This window comes from Schistocerca cancellata, chromosome 1, assembly GCF_023864275.1.
Source record: "Schistocerca cancellata isolate TAMUIC-IGC-003103 chromosome 1, iqSchCanc2.1, whole genome shotgun sequence".
Classification (NCBI taxonomy): Eukaryota; Metazoa; Arthropoda; class Insecta; order Orthoptera; family Acrididae; genus Schistocerca; species Schistocerca cancellata.
Genome location: NC_064626.1, coordinates 816,977,248 through 817,000,536, shown reverse-complemented (window position 1 = coordinate 817,000,536; position 23,289 = coordinate 816,977,248). Strand labels below are relative to the sequence as shown.

The 23,289-nt window shown below is 43.9% G+C and overlaps 1 protein-coding gene and 1 non-coding gene across 2 annotated transcripts in view; both read right to left on the bottom strand.

The window, feature by feature from the left end:
• LOC126188164 (trypsin-1-like) overlaps nt 1-23,289 on the bottom strand; it is a 142,437-nt gene that overhangs the window by 79,967 nt on the left and 39,181 nt on the right. The gene's annotated exons all lie outside the window — the stretch shown is intronic.
• Nucleotides 14,096-14,169, bottom strand: Trnar-gcg (transfer RNA arginine (anticodon GCG)). Its single transcript has one exon. It is a non-coding gene; the product is annotated as a tRNA-Arg (tRNA).

The following is a 23,289-nucleotide window of genomic DNA, read 5'->3' as shown; positions in this document are numbered from 1 at the left end:
CACCAGTTGAAGAGGCCCTGACTATATACCATCAGGTTCCTCTCAGAGTATGTTTATACAATAGATCCGTATTTACCAATCATACACTACCGATCGCTCGTTGAAAGATTTGTGCCTGAAGACAGGAAAGTTGCAGAAGTCACCAGAACCCAAGAAAAGGAATAGGAGTAACTGGCTGAATTACAGACCCATATCGCTAACGTCGATTTGCAGCATGGTTTTGGAACATGTGCCGTGTTCGAAAATTATGAGTTATCTCGAAGAGAACGATTTATTGACAAACAGCCAACAAAATACTGAAAATACTGTTCTTGGGAAACACAGCTAGCTCTTCATTCTCAAGAAGTAATGAGTGCTATGGACACGGGATGTAAAATTGACTTCATATTTTTGGATTTCCAGAAGTTTTTTGACACCATACCTCACAAGCGACTTCTAATGACATTGTGTGCATGTGGACTGTTGTCTCAGTTGTGTTACTGGATTCTTGATTTACTATCAGAAGTGTTCATAGTAATTGACGAAAAGTTATAGGGTAAAACACAAGTAATATCCGGCGTTCCACAAGGTAGCTTTATAGGCCCTTTGCTGTTCCTGATCTACATAAACGATTTAGGAGACAATATTAGTAACACTCTTAGATTGTTTGCAGATGACGCTGTCTTATAAAGTCATTAGACGAGCAAAATAAACTGCAAAACGATTTAGAAAATATATCTGCCTAGTACGAATGTTCAAATGTGTGTGAAATCTTATGGGACTTAACTGCGAAGGTCATCAGTCCCTAAGCTTACACACTACTGAAACTAAACTAGCCTAAGGACAAACACACACACCCATGCCTGAGGGAGGACTCGAACCTCCGCCGGAACCAGCCGCACAGTCTATGACTGCAGCGCCTTAGACCACTCGGCTAATCCCGCGCGGCTGCCTTGTACGAAAGCTGACTAACTAATAGTGTGAAGTCGTCCACACGACTATCAAAACGAGGCTGTTAAATATCGGTTGCACGATAAAACACACAAATCTAAAGGCTGTAAATTCAACTAAATACTTCATTATTAAAATTGCGAATAACTTAAGTTGGAAATATCACAGATAATGTTGTGGGGTAAAGCAAACCAAAGACTACTATTTATTGGCTAAAAATGGCTCTGAGCGCTATGCGACTTAACTTCTGAGGTCATCAGTCGCCTAGAACTTAGAACTAATTAAACCTAACTAACCTAAGTACATCACACACATCCATGCCCGAGGCAGGATTCGAACCTGCGACCGGAGCGGTCGCTAGGTTCCAGACTGTAGCGACTAGAACCGCACGGCCACTCCGGCCGGCCACTATTTATTGGCAGAACACTTGTATGTTCTCTTCTGGAGTATTGCTATGCGCTGTGGAATCCGCGTCGGATAGGATCGAAGAAGGGCATCGAAAAAATTCAAAGAAAGGCAGCTTGTTTTTTAATAACGCGAAATAGAGGAGAGTGCCATAGATACGATAAGTGAAATGGGGTGACAATCATTAAAACAGAGGCGTTTTCAACCACTTAGTTTCTCCTCAGAGTGTGAAAATATTTCGTTAGCGGCCATCTTCATAGGGAAGAATGATCATCACAATAAGGTATGAGAGATCAGAACTCGCAAAAGATTTAAGTGTTCGTTTCTCCCGCACTCTGTTCGGGAGTAGAACGGCAGAGAATTAGTTTTAAGGTGGTTCGATGAACCGTCTGCCAGACAATTGTGAATTGCAGAGTAATCATGTACGTATAGAGGCAGATATATCTACTGATGTCGCTTTTATATTCCACAATGGATGTATATTTTCCATTTAAAGACGACTGTGTTTTGATATTCGCTGGTGTTACTTTTGACGTTAAAATCCCAAAACTAGAAAACATCGATACAGCAGCTACCTGCCTAGTTGCTTAGTAGTAAACACAGTATTTGCATACCACAGAAGGGGATAAAACAAAAATACATATTGAGATACACCTGACGAATGCAACGTAACAGTTGGAACGCTTAGCGAGGATGAGTGACACACGAGTACTGTTGAACACCGTTGTATTTACACGTGTAGTGTAGTGTACACTAAAGCAGAGTTAGCTCACCGACGGCAGCGGTGGTCTGCGCGAGCGCGGTGTCCGCGGCGAGCAGCAGTAGCAGCAGCAGCGGCAGCAGCGTCGGCGCTGCACTCCTCGGCGTCGCGGCCATCACTGACGTCAGCCCCCAACCAGCCGGCGCAGCTTCGCTCTGCGTGACGTCACACGGTCACCGGCGTTTCTTCACCGGTATTTCCCGACAAGTGCGCCACCACTTGTGAGGATGTGGCGTGTGTCGCAACCTTGGGCGTGTCTACTGAAGTGACGTGTATAGTACGCCTTTACTAGACCTCGTCTCCTTTTTCAGATCTACTTTTGATCTTTCACAATCTCAACGTCTAGGCATAGAGTTCGTTCAAAAAAATGGTTCAAATGACTCTGAGCACTATGGAACTTGAGGTCATCAGTCGCCTAGAACTTAGAACTACTTAACCCTAACTAACCTAAGGACATCACACACATCCATGCCCGAGGCAGGATTCGAACCTGCGACCGTAGCGGTCGCGCGGTTACAGACTGAAGCGCCTAGAACCGGTCAGCCACAGCGGTCGGCTCATAGAGTTCGTAAGGCGAACTTCTCACAGTATAATGTTACACTGATAGCACCGAGGTCGAGAAGCTTTTTTCAGTTTTTCTGTTAGTGGCTTGATTTCATATCATCCTCAATATATATATATGTTGCCACTTTTTTTTTTATTCTCCAGGCACACCAGCTTATCTTCTGCAATACGGATCTTTTACCAGCAGGCTAGATCAACGTTTCTTCTAATCCACAGCGAAAATCTTATGCAGGTCTTTTGCAAAAAATGGCTCTGAGCACTATGGGACTTAAAATCTATGGTCATCAGTCCCCTAGAACTTAGAACTACTTAAACCTAACTAACCTAAGGACAGCACACAACACCCAGCCATCACGAGGCAGAGAAAATCCCTGACCCCGCCGGGAATCGAACCCGGGAACCCGGGCGTGGGAAGTGAGAACGCTACCGCACGACCACGAGATGCGGGCAGGTCTTTTGCATTCTATGAACCCCATGCTAAAGACGTACCTGACTGTTCGCGTCCAATTTACAATCCAAAAGATTGATGAACCTTTATATAAATATTCTTATCCTCCTGGTCAACGTATACTTATAAATTCTAACCCATCTCTCCCCATTCTACTCTACATCACGTCTCCCCTCCATTCGCTTCCGTTCTTATCAATTATCTCTCAACAAACAAGTTTTATAAACATAAACCCTTCAAACAACATCTATCTCCGCACTCTGACCAACCTGTTTCGTTGCTAGCCGACAACCTACATCTAAAAACAACCATAATTATAATTCCCCAGTGCAGGAACTCCAGGCGACTTCTATTCATCCACCAGTTTAATCTACACGGTTTCTTCAATATCGTTTTTAAACAGTCGGGTCATGCAGATTTTTAAATAACATCGTCCTCTTATCATCATCTTAGTAACTACTGCTCATAAAAATATCGTAGTCTTTATGAAATCCTGAAGTGCCGAAGTCTATGCCGCTGAAAACTCTCATACTTAGATAAAACAGAAATTATTAATTTAATGAAAGCGAGAAATTTCGATCTCGCGGATTTTTAATTGTTCTCTACTATGAAGCCTATTTGCATGAAGAGAAACTGAAATGTGAGAACAGTATTTCTTTCCTTCCGTTGCTACGTGACAGATAAAGCTGGGAACACAAAATTCTGGTCTGATTAGATCACACAGATAAATAATAACGTGGAATTTTCCTTTACCTTTGCTTTTATTTGAGCAGGTGAATTATCGGAGTCCCAGACGTGCACTCAGATACATTACTAAATATATTTGACTTTGAAATCTTTTTACGCAGTATTATTTAGATAATTATACCTCTTATAATAACGGCTAATTAAATATGGCGGAGCTCTATAAAATACCACGCAGTTCAATGAGCTGGTGGACGAGAACTGATCTCTCTGGCGTCCTTTTCGTCACCGTATAGAGACAGACAACTAAACACCCAAAGGATAAAATATCTGTGACTTGCAACACGCATACGACAGACAGCTGAATGTCCAAAGAGTAAAAAGTAAGTCTTTGTCTTGCAACAGATCGCAGACGACAACATCTCTAAATTATTTCCTAGTAAAATGAACTTGCTGTGTGTGTGTGTGTGTGTGTGTGGTTTGAGGTTTTCGGGCGCTAAACAGCGTGGTCATCAGCGCCCAAACGCATAGAAACAGGAACACATGCGGTGAAGGGACGAAGACGGACAGCGAACAAGGAGAACGGCTAAAAGACACAGGCCTGGCGCAGTTCCAAATCCTCACATATAGAGGCAAAACAAGAGGAAAGGAAACGCACTAAAAAAGGAAAGGAAACACAAGGAAAAGAGAACAGAAATCGAAGTGAAACAAGTAGGTAATCGTGACTGGCGGACCTCTTACCTAAAAACTGGGTGTGCCAGTCACCCAGCAGCACATTAAAATCCTCTCCCTAAAATCCGAGGCAACAAATTGGACAGGACACAAAACCGTAAGACCTTAACCACAGTCGTTGCGTCGTCTTGCAAAATAGAGGGCAAATCCGGTGGCAAGGAAACTACTGCCCTCTGGTCAGAGAATAAAGGAAAGTCAAGTAAAATGTGTCGGACTGTAATCTGGACGCCACAAGCACTGCAGATTGGGGGGTCCTCCCGCCGGAGTAAAAAACCATGCTTTAAGGGACTGTGCCCAATGCGGAGGCGAGTGAGGAGAACCTCATCCCGCCTGCAAGACTGGTAGGACGTACGCCACGGCCGCGTGGTGGCCTTGACCAGACGCAGCTTATTTTCACCGACTGCCAGCCACTCCTCTTCCCACTGACGCATAACACGAAAACGCAAAAGGGAGGTAACAGCATGGAGGGGGACGGCACATTCAACAACATGAGGGAGGGAACATGCATCTTTGGCAGCCACATCCGCCAGTTCGTTTCCCCTAATACCCACGTGCCCCGGTACCCAGCAGAAAGAAACCTCATTCCCCTGCCGTTGCAGGTGGAGTAGGGCATCATGGATGTTCTGGACGATCGTATCCGCTGGGTACAAGTGTTGCATGGTCTGAAGGGCACTCAGGGAGTCAGAACAGATGAGAAACTCAAGACTGGGAACACATCTCATCCGCTCCAATGCCCGCAAGATCGCAAACAATTCGGCATCAAAGATGGCAAACGCTGCAGGAAGCCGTAACTTGACGACTCGATCAGGGAAAACAACAGCACAACGAACAGAGTCCCCCTGTTTAGAGCCATCCGTAAATACTGGTACATGGCCGGGATGCTGGTTTAAAATATCGTAAAATAAGGAGGTAAAAACAAACGCAGGAGTGCAGCTCCTCCGGTACTCTGACAAGTCTAAAAGGACGCTGGGCCTCTGGAGCAACCAGGATGGCAGACGGGTAAAACCCTGGAGTTGGGGTGCCGCACGCTCCACACCAAGGGACTCAAGCAAATGCTTGGCACGAATCCCAAATGGTCTCGTTGCCCTGGGACGACTGGAAAAGAGACGTTCCATAGGCGGTCGGGCAACAGTAGGGTACGAAGGGAAGGTAGGACAGGCAAGGAATTGACACACCCGTCGCACCATGAGGAGTTCCCGGCGGATGGCGAGCGGCGGTTCCCCTGCCTCAGCACACAGGCTAGGAGTGGGACTGGTACGGAATGCACCAGTGGCCAGCCTGATACCCTCATGGTGTACTGCGTAAAGAATCTTCAGATACAGAGGCCTCGCTGACCCATACACGGTGCATCCATAGTCAAGACGCGACCGGACGAAAGCCCTATAAAACTGCAGCAGACGCGCCCGATTTGCTCCCCAGGACCGATGGCTCAGACACTTCAAAATATTCAGTGCCTTCAGGGCCCGCACCTTGAGGTCTTTAAGGTGCGGCAACCACGACAACTTGGAATCAAAAGTGAGGCCCAGGAACCTCACAGTGTTTCTAAAAGGAAGAATGGTGTCCCTCAGACGCAATTCAGGGGAGGTAAAAGCACGTTGTGAACGATTAAAATGAACACACACACATTTGTCTGCAGAAAAGGTAAAACCCGTCTTCGCAGTCCATGCCTCTAATCGCTTTAACTTGCTGTGTTGGAGACGTAAAAATGCAACTGAGATGCTGCACAACCTACTAGAACTCAAGGAATGAAGGACTGAAATAACAGTCAAGAAAAGAAAGTGAAATACTAAAATGTCATCGGATAATCTTGGTTATGTTAATAATATTCTCAAATCTGTAAAATGGCGTTCTTCATTATCACTACTCGAATTGGTAGATTTCGAATGCTTTCAGGAACCAGAGAAGATGCTAGAACGAAATTTTCACTCTACAGCAGAGCGTTCGCTGTTTTGAATCTTCCTGGCAGATTACAACCATGTGCCGGACCGGAATTCGAACACAGAACCTCGCTTTTCGTGGAATATTCTCAGTGAATGAGCACTTTTCAAGACCAACCTTCAAAGCTTTACAGCTTTATTTCCGCCAGTGCTTCTCCCGTATCTTCCAAAGTTCCCAGGCGTTGTTCTCCATACCCTTCAGTTCTGTCACTCTTCAAGATTTGCCATACCTAATACCTGATTAGAAATCTCTATAGAGAATCACGTGCTTGGAAGCAGAGCTTCCAATCTTTTGGTCAACGAACTTTCAGAACACAATACAAAGTTAGAAATGTTGTCATAATGCGTTTCTAACATTCCTTTCTTTCAAGAATGCTGTTCCTGCAATGCAACTGCGCTAGCTGCTTACAGGGACCTATGCAGCTATGCTCATTACCAACACAGGACGCAACAGCGCCGTCTTTACTGTTAATTATCATATAATCTTTTATTAATGAAAATAGAAGACATAATTAAATATAGTGTCTAATACATGCACACATCAAGAACCTTAAACGAAAAAAATCTGTAGAATTAATAGTAAAATCATAAAACTGATCGTGCTCACGCCTTCTGCCGTTGATTTGTACCTGAGGTCTGATAAGTACTAAAAATGGTTCAAATGGCTCTGAGCACTATGGGACTCAACATCTTAGGTCATAAGTCCCCTAGAACTTAGAACTACTTAAACCTAACTAACCTAAGGACATCAAACACCATGCCCGAGGCAGGATTAGAACCTGCGACCGTAGCAGTCCCGCGGTTCCGGACTGCAGTGCCAGAACCGCTAGACCACCGCGGCCGGCTGACAAGTACTCTTCAGTGATATGTGCTGATATTGTACATTACTGCTTGTATTTATAAGCCCTCAGGGCTATAATACTAGGCATGTTTAAACAAACTGTGTCTTCTGTGTGTTCCTACTTGTGCAGTTGTGCAGATTTAGTATGTTATAGTGCAGTATGATTATTTTATTCCGGTTTTATCTACAACACTGAAGATGGTCACGCAGTAACTGAAATCGATTTGCAACAGAAATAAAGATTTCTACTTCAAACCTCCACGTAGTGTTGTGGTTGTGGTGCACGCAACTCTTGATGGAGCCCTCATTCACATGATAATGTTTCAAGTAATGTCAAAAATAAACACAACACTTACCATGAAGCTTTATTTATCAGGACTATAGCAGACAAGCACCGTAACACACTGGTTGGTTCGCTGACGTGAGACGCCGTTGCGCGAGTCCGTCAGAACGCTCTCGAAGCCAACAAAGGCGGCATTCGACGAAATAAACATCACATACGTGCTCAGACTATTAAGTTTGAATACAAACTCAGTCTGGTTTAACATGACGAAAGTAAAGTGCCTCAACAGCGTTAAGTTGCGGGGTTTTGTTCGTGATTTTGGAGAGAAATTCTTCAGCAGTGACGGAGAAACATTTTTTTGTGAACTATGGAAAGTTAAGTTAGTGCAGTTTAATTTGCAGCAGTATTATAATACCGACAAACACAATAGCTGTGTGGAGAGAATGATGAAAACGAAAAAATGGTAGAGTCTGCTATTATTTTGAGCAAACATCTTCAACCACTGAATGATTCTTCAAGGACGTGTATAAGATGATGGTGTCTTGTAACATCTCCACGCTTCAGACAGTTCTTGGAGAAGTACACAACATATCAAGTTCCAGGTGAATCTCCATTAAGAAATTATCCTCGCAGGAGATGCTCAACAAAATACGAATTAGTGTTGCTCACCAATAGGTCTGGGTGTCTATAGATGAAATCACCTATGCGGGTGGACGTTATGTTGCAAATGTTGCTATCCGTGTTCTTCAAATTGACGGGCCTGGAGAAATGTTCCTCCTAACATGTGAAGCCCTCGACAGAGTGAACCACTCCACAATTGCCATTTTGTTTGACAACTCTGTTACGATGTTGTGGTCAGTTAGTGTGAAGAGAGAGAATGTTTTGCTGCTAGTAACAGTTGGTGCTTCATACATGGCTAAAGTAGCCAAGGGGCTTCTGATTCTCTACCCAAACATAGTGTACGTCACTTGCCTCGGACATGCGTTACACAGAGTTGCACAAGAGGTGCCATCAAGTTACCTTGGTGTGGAGAAATTAGTTGCCTGAGGCAAGAACATTTGTCCAAAAGCTCCGCTACTTGTGTAGAAATTCAGGGGACAAGCACCTACACTGCCCTTCCTCCCTCATTCTGTTCTTATACTATGGGGTTGTTGGTTTTATATTGCTGAGTATTATTCCACCAATTACCCCAAAATAAAAAGACAGTCTTTTGTGAGCTTGATAACAACGATGCAAGTGCTATCAAAATTGTGAAAGAGGGCTTTGCAGATACCTTGTCCTGAAACTTGACGTACATCATCGCCAAATTTTCAATGGTATCAGAAACCATCACACGACTGGAAACTGCTGGTACTCAAGTGCGTGAAGCTCTGGATATTGTGCAACATGTACAGAATGAGTGGCGTCGAGCTCGTGGTCATGTGACTGACAAAATGAACAACAAATTGCAAAGCGTGCTCCAGCGGAATCCTGGATATTCTACAATATGCAACATTAGTGACAGTCTTTCCGGCAATGCCACAACATTTGAAGACAATGAACCAGGACTGGCCTATATGGGCCCACCGCCTTCAGATAAGCTCCTGTGACGTCCTGTGATGTGATGAAGAGCTTTTCTAGGTACAAAACTATCCTCAACGACAACACATTATAACTTCGAAAATGGAGAAGCTGTAAATGCACGTTGTGATCCAGTGCAGCTGTGCAGAAACTGAAGATTGACAAGACGTGTTAACTAGTTCGGAACACCGTGAAGAAGTGGTGTGCAGTAATGACAACGTGGTTTTATTGGTTGTATAGGAATCACTGCTTTCACTGCACTTCGTGATTTTTTCAGGCACATGTAAATATTTAAAAAATAAGTGATAATTAGTTTGAAACACCGCATAAAGTAAGTACTATACTCACAATTTGTTGAGAAGTGAAGTTTGTATTACATGGCATGTAAAAATATCACAAGAATATTTTAAAATAAACTTATGTAAAGTCATATTTTATTTTTAAGATCGTATCTGTATAAATTTAAACTCATAAATACTAACATATTTCGCTGTTTTTAGGTAGTTAAAATCGTGTCCGCAATTAATAACAATTTGTTTACATCAGTGCTCAGTACCCTCGATTAGCTATCAAGGAACTGCAGTTAAGAGAAAAACATCAACTGGAAAAGCATTTGTGCGAAACTTTGAGAAGTCTATGTGCCATGCATTTGAGTTATGGAATATAAAGGCAACAACCTTTCATAATTTTGGCAACTCAGTACTTTACACGACATAAAATTGTAGTGCGCGCTCGTAGTTACCAGGCCGGCCGCTGTGACCGAGCGGCTCTAGGCGCTTCAGTCGGGAACTGCGCTGCTGCTGCGGTCGCAGGTTCGAATCCTGCCTCGGGCATGGATGTGTGTGCTGTCCTTAGGCTAGTTAGGTTTAAGTAGTTCTAAGTTCTAGGGGACTGATGACCTCAGATGTTAAGTCCCGTAGTGCTGAGAGCCATTTGAGCCGTAGTTGCCAGTATTTCACTTAGCACCAAGTTCGTTAACACAGGTCCGCGCCCTGTGGCAATACGAGCGAATAAATATGACAACTTCAGTTGTTTCTCCCTATGTCGCGGTAAATTAGTCTTTCTGCCATATTTTTCTTAGTGGCAGGTCTTTTCCTTTTTGCCCTGGCTTACCCAGATTTCTGTGGTTTGCCGGTTCTACCTGCGGGCTTGTGTACCGTGTCGAATATCTCGTTACGATAACTCTATTGATGGGCGCGATTACTTGCCTGCATTGCTTTCTGCAGTCTGCCAGGTCGCTATACCAAGCAAGAGTGGAGTATCTCGTGTTAAACACACCTAGAAATTTTCTAGAATTACTTGCGATTTTCGTGAAATTTAGGTTTAACTCCAATATAGTTATAGACGGCTATTTTTTGATGATATTATTTGATGTGTTAATATTTGTAAAGGAAAATGGTATATTTGAACTGCGTTCAGAGAAACGGTTGTTGGGCAATAGTATCTGTGTCTACGATGGCAGCACTGTGGAGACGTAGAATCTTTGACAGCCAGTAGTTGATAGCTGCGGTGTGCAGCAGGCGGATTTTCGTGAGTGTGCACTTCAATGCATGAACGCACTTTTGGAACTATATGTGTTGCAGAGTTATTACGGGGACGAATGATGACGCAGAACGATGGTTGGATAGCATACACACATAAAACGTTTTGAAATGAAGAACAAGGTATTATTTGATGAGATAAAAAATTTATATTAGAACAAATAAGCCCTCGGTCACAAATATTAAGTCAAAATTGACCAGGTTTCGACGCTATTATGAGCGTCGTCTTCAGAATTAGACTAACTGTTCTAAAACATATTAGGTATATAATACATTAATAAAATTAAAGTTTGTACTGACTGGAAAAGATGCAGTACTTACAAGTCACATATTAAGAAAGATCTAAGCCGCAGAGGAGACGTCATGAATAGTTGTGAGATGGCGAGCCGCTAAGGGCTGCTCGTACTGTGAACAAGGGCTGCAACAAGACTGAGGTGCGCACTTTAGAAAGTGTGGGCAAGTAAACATGGTGTTGCTACGAGCGCCATCTAGTAGCCGCAGAAACAACTAGGCTACTGTACATTCAAAATTAGACACATGAAATTGTGATGCAGCTGATTCAGGCATAACTAATAATAATAGGATGAAGTTACATATTTATATGCTTTAAATAGAGGTACATTTTGTAACGTAAAAAACGTTAGTTATGACAAATTTATTTTTGTAGACTTGTATTGTTGGTCTACTTCACACTCGTCACAGCCCAATTTTTGATAATTATTCTATTGATTGATCTTCTGAGGTAATTCACCGTCACCATGGAAGTTATTAAGTTAAATATAAGGATCCAGAATGAGATTTTCACTCTGCAGCGGAGTGTGCGCTGATATGAAACTTCCTGGCAGATTAAAACTGTGTGCCCGACCGAGACTCGAAGGATGTTAGTTTGTGTTGTTCAAATGGCTCAAATGGCTCTGAGCCCTATGGGACTCAACTGCTGAGGTCATTAGTCCCCTAGAACTTAGAACTAGTTAAACCTAACTAACCTAAGGACATCACAAACATCCATGCCGGAGGCAGGATTCGCACCTGCGACCGTAGCGAGTCTGTGTTGTTGCCCCGGATGATGATTACACGAATATTTTGTCAATATTTGTAAGCGGTGGGTCCTTGAGGTACGGCAATACGTGAACATGAGAAGTAAGTTTAAACAGTTTTATTAACAAAGGCGGATTACAAAACACGCACGCTACACGCACCAATCATCACTGTGTCTGACATCCTAACACCGGCTAATTACGGTCGTATCGAAAGGCTCCATGGCGAGCTAAGAAAAGAGACATATTCGCACCCGAGGCCGCGCTAGTTACTGAGCGAGGTGGCGCAGTGGTTAGACACTGGACTCGCATTCGGGAGGACGACGGTTCAATCCCAGGTTCGGCCATCCTGATTTAGGTTTTCCGTGATTTCCTTAAATCGCTCCAGGAAAATGCCGGGATGGTTCCTTTGAAAGGGCACGGCCGACTTCCTTCCCCATCCTTCCCTAATCCGATGAGACCGATGACCTCGCTGTCTGGCCGCCGGAATGGCCGAGCGGTTCTAGGCGCTACAGTCTGGAACCGCGCGACGGCTACGGTCGCAGGTTCGAATCCTGCCTCGGGCATGGATGTGTGTGATGTCCTTAGGTTAGTTAGGTTTAAGTAGTTCTAAGTTCTAGGGCACTGATGACCTCAGAAGTTAAGTCCCGTAGTCCTCAGAGCCATTTTGAACCTCGCTATCTGGTCTCCTTCGCCAAAACAACCCAGCCGCGCTACTTAATACTGCCCGCTGCGGACGGCGGCCAGTCGCGTACTCCCCGTCGCAGTGCGGCCAGACAGGTGTCTACTGACCAAGCAGATTGTCAGCATTCCAGACAGGTCGGCTGGCGAGCGCGTGGTAACGAACCGTACGGCTCCGCGCAGTCCGTAGACTCTTACATAAATGAATTTTCATATTAGAGTCTAAAATTGTTTTCTTTGAGAAGGTCCTTTCTAACAGAAATTTCAGTACTTAAAGGTTGAACTATGTGATTCATTGGCATTCTGTCTCAAAATTATGAACCCAATTTCCCTGAATCAGCTGTAGTTAGTTTTGAGCAGTATATTTTTAGCTGTTGCGGAGTCTTGTTGTATTGCAGTTTCTGCAGTTTTTGGTTTTGCAGGTGAGATTCATAATACGTGATTGTTTCTTTTCCTTTGCGCAATGTACGTTCTGTAAGTTTCTGTATTTTACCTCAGCCATATCTCAGTGCAGAATTTTTCGAATGTTTCATGTTACGTTCTTATACAGGTTGACATTATTTTTTTTATGCAGTTCCATTCTTTCTTAAACTGTTCACACTGACCAATAGGACGCACTTTTGGAAGTATGTGAGCTGCAGATTTATTACGAGGAAGACTGATGACTCGGAACAATGACTGGATAGCATAGGGACATAAAAAATGTTTTGAAATGAAGAACAAGGTATTATTTGATGAGGTAAAAATTTATTGTTATTTTTGCAGACTTGTATTGTTGCTCCGCTTCACTATCATCACTGCCGAGTTTTTGATAATTATTCTGTTATTGATCTTGTGAGTTAATTTACTGTACCATGGAGGTTATTAAATAAACGAATTTTCATATTAGAGTCTATAATTGTTTTCTTTGATAAGTTCCTACCTAACTGAAATTTCAGCGCTTAAATGTTGAGTAAAGTGTTTCATTGGCATTCTGTGTCAAGATTATGAACCCAACTTCCCTGTACCATCTGTAGTTAGTTTTTAGCAGTATTTTTTAACTGTTGCGGAGTCTTGCTGTTTCTGCCAGTACCTCATTTTGCAGGTTGCGGAGTCTTGCTGCTTCTGCCAATGCCTCATTTTGCAGTTGAGATTCATAACACGTGGTTGTTTCGTTTCATTTGCGCAATGTAGTTTCTGTTAGTTTCTTTATTGTACCAGGGCCATATGTCAGAGCAGAAATTTTTGTATGTTTCCGGTTACATTCTTATACTGGTCGATATTACAGTTTGGTTCGCTTTTTTTTATACTGTTACCTTTTTTTTCAAACCGTAGACACTGACCTACTCTACTGAGCCTGAAATTATTGGCTTACTTATTTATTTGCTGACGGATACGATCGGTTTTCACACATACATGATTCTTTTCAGTTTCATGTAAGTGATGTGGCTATGAGCTCAGTAGCACATTTAGGTTGTCAGTTCAAATTCTCAAGTTTGTATTGCAGATAACACGCGCTCAAGTATAGACTACTCACTTACATAGTCTTCGAAAGTTAGCTGAGAAATTTGTAAACTGAAATGCACTATCTGATGGGAAGTGTCCGGACGCTCCTAAACAATGAGGAATGGACCGCTAGATGTCACAAGAAACGGACCCACCCGTATAAAAGGAGACGGGGAGTACTGAAACTTCCTGACAGATTGAAACTGTGTGCTGGGCCGAGACTCGAACTCGGGACCTTTGCCTTTCGCGGGAAAATGCTCTACCAACTGAGCTACCCAACACGACTCACGCCCCATCCTCACAGGCTTACTTGCCAGTACCTCGTCTCCTACCTTCCAAACTTTACAGAAGCTCTCCTGCGAACCTTGCAGAACTAGCACTCCTGAAAGAAAGGATACTGCGGAGACAGCCTAGGGGATGTTTCCAGAATGAGATTTTCACTCCGCAGCGGAGTGTGTGCTGATATGAAATTTCCTCTCAGATTAAAACTGTGTGCCGGACCGAGACTCGAACTCGGGACCTTTGCTTTTCGCGGGCAAGTGCTCTACCTACTGAGCTACCCAAGCACGACTCACGTCCCGTGCTCACAGCTTTGCTTCTGTCAGTAAGGTCTGCAAAGGTCCCGAGTTCGAGTCTCGGTCCGGCACACAGTTTTAATCTGCAAGGAAGTTTCATATCAGCGCACACTCCGCTGCAGAGTGAAAATCTCATTACGGGGAGTATTGTTTGTCAGTAGCGAAGCAGTAACAGCAGAACGGCTTGGTCAAGAGAGATCAGCGACTTAGAGCGTGAACTGGACATTGAATGTCACCTGTGTAACAAACCGTCCGCTGTGGCTGAGCGGTTCTAGGCGTTTTAGTCTGGAACCGCGCTGCTGCCACGGTCGCAGGTTCGAATCCTACCTCGTGCATGGATGTGTGTGATGTCCTTAGGTTAGTTAGGTTTAAGTAGTTCTAATTCTAGGGGACTGATGACCTCAGATGTTAAGTCCCATAGTGCTTAGAGCCAATTGAACCATTTGAACCTGTGTAACAAATACATGTCGACTGACGGTGATATGGCTGTGACGTGGAAGAGCGAAGGAACAACCACTGAGACCAGGCAGACGTCATGTACTGACAGGCAGCGACCGTCGAGCATTGCGGAAGGTGGTTATAAAAATAAAAAAAAAAAATACATGAATCAGTGGAGAGAAGCACTCGTGGGCTCCAAAGTGTTACCCTCAGTCCAGCTAGCACAATGACTGTGCTTATGGACGAAAAAGAATGGGGTGAGCCACGCCTGATGTCGTCTAAGGAGTGATGTGAAGACTGGAAACGAGTGATTTGGAATTATGAAGCCCTCTGTACCCTGTGGCAATCCCTTGGAGGAGTTTGGATTTGGCGAATGACCGGAAAACTCTACCTACCATCGCGCGTGCGCCAACACTGAAGTATGGAGGGGGAACTGGCTTTACCTTGTGAGGGTGTTTTTTGTTTTTAACGTGTGGTTCCCTTATTGCGCTAAAGAAAACGCTTATTGCAGAAGGTCAGGAACACATCCTAGAGCATTATGTACTGCGTACAGTAGAGGGAGAATTGAGAGAGGATGACCGTCTCAGCATGACAATGCAGTCTGCCAAAGTAGCTACTGTGAGACAATGGTTTGTGGAATGGACTGGCCTCCCCACAGTCCTGACCTGAACTCAATGGAACACCTTTTGGATGAGTTAGGACGTCGGCTTCGCTCCAGACCCCACAGTCCAACATCACTACCTCTCTGGTTTCTGCTCTTGAGCAAGAATGGATCGCCATTCTCCCACAGTCATTCAGAAACGTGACTGAAAGTTTCCCCAGCAGAGTTCATTTCGACGCAATGGCGAAGAACGGACACACAACATATCAGTGTTCACTAATAGGTGTCCGTATGATTTTGATCAGATTGTTTTTGTCAAACTATAAACACTTAAGCGTTAAATATAAACAGTTCAGTGTCGCATGTTGTGGTCCCTTTTTAGTGATATTTATGAAAACAACTACGGTGTTTTTTTCTTTTTTTCCCCACGTCAGGTTCCGTAGGACCGAAGTGAGGAGCAAATCTCCAAGGTCATGGAACCTGTCAGCACGTGACATTACAACATGAAAGTAATAAGAGATAAAATAAAATGTTTATGAACCAAAAATAAAGTCAAGCCATCAGTTTATGTAAACGCAACCAACAATATAACATAGGAATCAGCTTAGTTTTTCAAGGAACTTCTCGACGGATTAGAAGGAATGACCACGAGGAAACTCTTCAGTTTCGATTTTTGAATTCTTGTGGTAGCTTATTGTAAATGGACGCAGTAGTATACTGCACACCTTTCTGCACCAGAGTCAACAAAGCGCGATCCAAATGCAATTGGATTTCTGCCTAGTATCAACTGAGTGAAAGCTGTTAATTCTTGGGAATAAGCTGATTAAGCTGATATTGTTCAGAAGAAACGACAGTAAATAATATGTTTATTGAGAGGTCAATGTCAGAATACCCAGACTAATGAAAAGGGATCGACAAGAGGTTCGCAAACTTACACCACTTACTGTCTGAAACAGGCTGTTTATGGGCCAAAAATATCCTATGAGAATGGGAAGATATACCTTCTAACGCACTGCTTCCCGAGTGGGAAGGCGTGCCAGTCCCCAGCACGAATCCACCCCGAGGATTGGTGTCGAGGTCCGGTGTGCCGGCCAGCCGGTGGATGGTTTTTAAGGCGGTTTTCCATCTACCTCGACGAATGCGGGCTGGTTCCCCATATTCCGCGTCAGTTACACTGTTTTGGCGACTACTGTGCAAACACTATTTCCACATATGAGTATGCAATAATTATTCTACCACGCAAACATTTGGGGTTACACTCGTCTGGTATGAGAGGTTCCCGGGGGGGTCCACTGGGGGACGAACCACACAATAACCCTGGGCTCGGTGTGGGTCGGCGGTGGGGTGGGTTGACTGCTGTGGCCTGTTGGGGGGTCGTGAACCACTGAGGAATACGGCGAGACGAAGCCTCTCCGTCGTTTCTAGGTCCCCGGTTTAATACATACATACATACTTCAGATACCGTTCGAGTAATAAAAATGGCAGTTTAAGCCTTTGAACCAGATCCTGAATGTTGGCTTTCCACGAAAGCTTACTATCTATCCTAACATCTAGAAATTTGAACTGTTCAATTTCACTAATCATATGCACGTTCTGTGAATTAAAACGTCGGGTTTTGTTGAATTGTGTTTTAAAAGCGGTAAAAACTGAGTCTTACTGTGATTTAGCGTTAGGTTATTCTCTACAAGCCATGAACTTATTTATGTCTTGAACTGCTCTAGTTGAAGCAGTGCCAACATTTCACACAACATCCTTTACTAACAATCTAGTGTTATCAGAAAACAGAAATACTTTAGGATCACTTTTAATACTAGAGGGGATATCATTTATACAGGGTGTTACAAAAAGGTACGGCCAAACTTTCAGGAAACATTCCTCACACATAAATAAAGAAAATATGTTATGTGGACATATGTCCCGAAATGCTTAATTTCCATGTTAGAGCTCATTTTAGTTTCGTCAGTATGTACTGTACTTCCTCGATTCACCGCCAGTTGGCCCAATTGAAGGAAGGTAATGTTGACTTCGGTGCTTGTGTTGACATACGACTCATTGCTCTACAGTACTAGCATCAAGCACATCAGTACGTAGCATCAACAGGTTAGTGTTCATCACGAACGTGGTTTTGCAGTCAGTGCAATGTTTACAAATGCGGAGTTGGCAGATGCCCATTTGATGTATGGATTAGCACGGGGCAATAGCCGTGGCGAATGTGTCAATCGTCATTTCAGTGCAAATGTTCTCTTTACGGATGAGGCTTCATTCCAACGTGATCAAATTGTAAATTTTCACAATCAACATGTGCGGGCTGACGAGAATCCGCACGCAATTGTGCAATCACGTCATCAACACAGATTTTCTGTCAACGTTTGGGCAGGCATTGTAGGTGATGTCTTGATTGGGCCCCATGTTCTTCCACCTACGCTCAATGGAGCAAGTTATCATGATTTCATACGGGATACTCTACCTGTGCTGCTAGAACATGTGCCTTTAGAAGTACGACACAACATGTGGTTCATGCACGATGGAGCTCCTGCACATTTCAGTCGAAGTGTTCGTACGCTTCTCAACAACAGATTCGGTGACCGATGGATTGGTAGAGGCGGACCAATTCCATGGCCTCCACGCTCTCCTGACCTCAACCCTCTTGACTTTCATCTGAAAGCTCTTGTCTACGCAACCCAGGTACCAAATGTAGAGACTCTTCGTGCTCGTATTGTGGACGGCTGTGATACAATACGCCATTCTCCAGGGCTGCATCAGCGCATCAGGGATTCCATGCGACGGAGGGTGGATACATGTATCCTCGCTAACGGAGGACATTTTGAACATTTCCTGTAACAAATTGTTTGAAGTCACGCTGGTACGTTCTGTTGCTGTGTGTTTCCATTCCATGATTAATGTGATTTGAAGAGAAGTAATAAAATGAGCTCTAACATGGAAAGTAAACGTTTCCGGACACCTGTCCACATAACATATTTTCTTTCTTTGTGTGTGAGGAATGTTTCCTGAAAGTTTGGCCGTACCTTTTTGTAACACCCTGTACAAATAAGGAACAGGAGTGGCCCCAGCACTGATCCCTGCAGCACATTATCAACACTGGAGAATGACCTTTTGCTGTCCATTATTAAAGTAAGAGGTGAACCAGTTGTGAAATACTCTCCGCATTCCATGATGTCCAACTTCTGGAGCAATATTTTCTGGTCAACACAATCAATCGTGTTAGTTAAATCAAAAAGGATGCCTAGCGTTCGAAACCTTTTGTTTAATCCATCTGGTACCTCACCAAGGAATGAGAATATAGCATTTTCAGTTATTAAACCACTTCTAAAACAGAACTATAAATTCGATAGCAAATTATGTGAAATAAAATGATGAATTATCCTTACATATACAGCCTTTTCGATGACTTTAGCAAACACCGATGGCATAGAAATGGGCCAAAAATTGGTTACATTATCCCTTTCTCCATATTTATAAAGCGGCTTTACTACTGAGCACTTTAATCGTTCAGGAAACTGACCATTCTTAAATGAAAAATTACAAATATGTCTAAATACAAGGCTAACAAGTGCAGCACAGTACTTTAATATTTTGCTAGGTACTACATGACATCCACGAGTGTCCTTAGTCTTCAGTGATTTAATTATTTACTCAATCTCCCCATTGTCAATATCACAGAGGAGTTTTTCAGACATCAGTCTCGAAAAGGCATTTTCCAAGATAGTTATATGGTTCCCTGAGAAACCAAATTTTTTTTTTAATTCACTAGCAATGCTCAGAAAGTGATAGTTGAATGCTGTACATATATCTGACTTATCGTAACAGAAACATTTTTACTACGAACTAATTTTATATAGGGTGTCCCACTCAAACCTCCCTGATTTCAAAGAGCCAGGGAAAAAAACCACAGTAGATACGACAAAGAAAAATGTACCACATTGTAGAGCATCTCAAAGAATTTATTTATTTGTCATCAATACACCTCTACATGTGAACCATTTGTGGCATGAAGAATATCGAATCTATATTCCGTTTCTTGCAAAGTTCTTTGTAAGATTTCCTCTGTTATTTTTGCAATCGCATTAGTGATATGATGTTGCAACGTAGGAATATCGTCCACTTTGGTCGCATACACGCGGTCCTTCACAAATCCCCAAATGAAGAAATCAAGCGGCGTAATGTCGGGTGAACGTTGTGGCCAGGCAATGGGTCCTCCACGTCCGATCCAACGATTGGGAAATTTCCTATCCAGGAACTTGCGAACAGCCGTTGACCAATGCGGTGTAGCTCCATCTTGGTGAAAAATGATGTTGGGTTGCAAGTCTTGTATCTGAGGGTACACAAACTGCTCCAACATGTCCAGATACACTGACCCATTTACTGTCTGTTCCTCAAAGAAGAACGGTCCAACAATCCTGTCGTGCATTAGCCCGCTCCAGGCGTTTAGTTTAGGGCTGTCACGAACGTGTTCAATGACAACGTGGGGATTTTGTGAACCCCAAATCCGAACAATATGCCTATTAACCCTTCCTGATAGTTGAAAGGTTGCCTCATCTGAGAATAAACATCTTTCCAGGAAGCTGGCATCCATATTAATGCGCTGCAGCATATCCGTAGCAAATTGTTGTCGGTGTGGTTTGTCGTTCGGCGTCTGATGTTGCAGAATTTGCACTTCGTAAGCACACATACGAAGACGCTGGTGTACTACACGATGCAATGTTGATCAAGGTACATCAAGTTGCCAAGATGCTTGAGGAATTGACTTACTTGGGCTTCTGAGAAACGTTTGTCTGATGTCCTCCACTGTCTCTTCTGAAACTCCGTAACGTGCACCGCCAGAATGTTTCAGAACACTTCCTGTTGCCAGAAATTTCCTATACCATTCCTTAATTGTTTTCAAATCAGGTGGATCACATTCATACACACGACGATAATTTCTTTGCACAGTAATCGGCGATTTTGTTTCCGCTTGCGCACGCTACTGTGGAGTCGCCATTATCACTTTATACGAGCATGCTGCACTCTGGCGACGTTGTTTGGCACTTATGACGCAGGAATATAAATTATTTGAGATGCTCTACAACGTGGTGCATTTTTCACTGTCGTATCTACTGTAGTTTTTCTGTCCTGAGTCCTTGAAATCAGGGAGGTTTGAGCAGGACACCCTGTATTGTCGACCTTGTGCTGCTGACCAGTCACTTCCTTCATGAATAACTATATGATTTTAATTTTATTCTGTGAATTAACTATTCTATTGCATACCACATACTCTTCGCCTTTCCAATAACATTTTTAGGCAAACCTCAAACCATCATTAGTTTCGTCATATATTGACGACGTATTGACTTGTACATTGCTAAGATTAAGGCTGGTGGAAGCCAACGAGGGCGCTCCAGAACAGGAAATCAGTGACACAATGCAGAGGGTAGGTAAATGTGTTAGCGTGTAGATTACTGGAGATAAACAGTAACGCTAGAGGCCTGCGAATTGCAGATACTCTGGGCAGCTGTCCCAGGGGACAAGTTTCACTTCAGAGAATTAACTGGTAACTCCATCCACTGCCTAGACGCTGTTTCAAGGGGTCGTAATAGAATATGTTCACAAAAGGGCATGTCTTAGCAGAGGCAACAAGCTTGATACTTGTTCCTGAGAACCACAACGTCAATGAGTTCACATTGGTTAGAGTGCTACAACAGCTATCACTACTCACGAGCGGCGTCTGGGCGGGGCCAAGTGACGTGAAACACTCTTATTGCTGGTCATAATAGGAAGGTCAGTGAAGTTTAGCTTTCAGCTGAACGCTGTTGCTACCAAACTTCGAGTTTATTGATGTAAAGGCGAGGAACATACCTACCTACTGAGTAGGTGAAGGGGAGGAATCTGGTTGCCTGGTTGCGATAGGCCGGATATACCCATGGAGGTCCAGAGCCACTCGTCAGATTGAACGAAACCTGCGAACTCCCGGGGAGTGGTGGGCCGACAACAGGGTGGAAGAAATAAGTACCACAATCCTTTAAAACCCCAAGTTTTTTTTGTATTAGAAGAAGTTGTCAGTCAGACCGTTGGAGCACCAACTCCGTGTCGCTCGTTGCCAACTTCAGGTAAGCTCCGACAAATCTGTTTTTCTCACTTGACGTACTACTCTCAAAGTTCGTACTTTAAAATGCTGCAAGTGATTGCTGTTTCTGTTAGCCTTCCCCCACGGACTCAGAGACTGACTTCCGTTGTGCAGCTAGTTGCATCCTTTGCTTTTTCTAATGTTTAGAACTATCCTTCAATGTAGTACTTAGACATATTGCAGATAAATAATGTTAATCAGACCCCAGAGTTCCTTGTGTCTCCTGCTGCTAGCATCCTTTCGAAATCCAAAACCCGTGACTCTCGTCGATGCTGATGCAAGCAGTCTACCTGCCTTCACTGGAAGTTTGTCTTCCTGCATTTACTCTGGAGCACTCGGAAATTGCAGACTGACCTGTAACTGTGTTTCCTCTAACCTGGGTTAGGACACGACTGGTTTTTGGAGGGTTGAGGAGGGGGTTTGTGACTTCCATCACTCTTGTTGCATCCGCGCTTAGCTGCTGCCCCTCTGGTGCTTCTATCTTTCCTGAAGCAGGACCGACCGTCATCTAACTGACCATCAGTTTTATTTTCGACCCTTCTGTGTGTTATACTGGTCAGCAACCGGGTGCACGAGTTGTTATCTACATCTACATTTATACTCCGCAAGCCACCCAACGGTGTGTGGCGGAGGGCACTTTACGTGCCACTGTCGTTACCTCCCTTTCCTGTTACAATCGCGTTCGGTTCGCGGGAAGAACGACTGTCTCAAAGCCTCCTTGCGCGCTCGAATCTCTCTAATTTTACATTCGTGATCTCCACGGGAGGTATAAGTAGGGGGAAGCAATATATTCGATACCTCATCCAGAAACACACCCTCTTGAAAACTGTACAGCAAGCTACACCGCGATGCAGAGCGCCTCTCTTGCAGAGTCTGCCACTTGAGTTTGCTAAACATCTCCGTAACGCTATCACGGTTACCAAATAACCCTGTGACGAAACGCGCCGCTCTTCTTTAGATCTTCTCTATCTCCTCCGTCAACCCGACCTGGTACGGATCCCACACTGATGAGCAATACTCAAGTATAGGCCGAACGAGTGTTTTGTAAGCCACCTCCTTTGTTGATGGACTACATTTCCTAAGGACTCTCCCAATGAATCTGGGATGGTTATACAGTATAAACTGCTTTGTGTTTTCAGCACACACGCGCAGCAGAGGTTGCGTACGGAGCGTAGCAGGGAGCGGGGCCAATAGCTGGTGGGCCGTGGGCAGGCGGGTGACCCAACCTCGTCTGCCAGGACGCTGGCGGTCACTGCTGCGGGCGATAACCGGTTCCGCTGCGTCTGCGGCTCGCTTCTCGCTCTGCTGTTGCGCAAGGCGCGCCACAAGGTTACAGTGGCGACCGCGTTTCACGTTCCTCACACTGTAATACAATGTTTCAAGTTTCGTCAGAGCTACTCTAGTAATGTGTACTCGTACACCTCGAGATTTGTCTGACTCGCTATCTAATAATGGAATAAGAGCTGATACGCGATTGGCTCGACTAATATTTAACTAACAGAACCCAGCATTAAAGTCTGCAGGCTTTCGTGGCCATTATTACTGAAGTTAAAATCTTCTGGGTTATTAGGCCGCGTCATGTTTCTTCTAAAATGATCGACGTTTCGACCCCTCTGCTGGGATCTTCCTCATGATCTTCTACACAGTAGTGGACACCAGAAGATCC